The sequence below is a fragment of the Coregonus lavaretus genome, assembly GCF_964263955.1.
Source record: "Coregonus lavaretus genome assembly, contig: SUPER_35_unloc_1, whole genome shotgun sequence".
Lineage (NCBI taxonomy): Eukaryota > Metazoa > Chordata > Actinopteri > Salmoniformes > Salmonidae > Coregonus > Coregonus lavaretus.
In genome coordinates, this window is record NW_028167181.1 from 6,252,824 (window position 1) to 6,253,665 (window position 842).

Sequence of the window (842 nt, forward strand, 5' to 3'; positions counted from 1 at the left end):
GGTTGTGGGTTCGATTCCACGGGGGGCCAGTTTGAAAAATAAGATAAATAATGTATGCACTCACTAACTGTAAGTGGCTCTGGATAAGAGCATCTGCTAAATGACTAAAACGTAAAAATGACAAGAAATGCTGGAAAAGATATTCAGGTATTTTGGGCAACACTCTTCTCAGTGTGAAAGTAGCCTTAATCCAAACTGAATTGCTCTGTTTCACTATTGTTCCATCGTTTCACTTCACAATTTCAAGGAACTTTAGTGTCAAATGAAGGGTTTTGGCAGGGTTGGGGATTATTGTGGTCCAATCTAGTTCGAGATAGTTTGGTCTTAGCTTCCATAATGTGACAGACAGACAGACAGGGAGACAGACAGGGAGACAGGCAGTCAGACTGGTGCAATAGACAGACATGGAGACAGGCCTGTCATGTCAAATGATGTGCTGGTTGAGGGGAGCATTGGGGGTTGTTGTGGTCCAGTTAAGGACAAAACAGTTTTGGTCTTAGCCTCCATAATGTTTCTATAATGTGAGAGGCAGACAGGGAGACAGGTCATTTCAAATGAGGGGCAGATTGGAAGGGTTGGGAGGGTTGGAGGTTATTGCCTCCAGGACATTGTGGGTGAGAAATGACTATCATATCTCACAGAGTGAAAGGTCAATCTCATCACAGCCGGTTTAAGGCTTCAAACAATCAGTTGTATGGATACACTGCACTGTATAGGTTTGACACTGAAAGTAGACAAGCAAGTAGACAATGCTGTTGGTTAACTATGACATTGCTGAAAAAGCCAAATATACATTTTGAAATAATATCTAAGCCGTTAACACATTAAAGTGAGAGAAATAT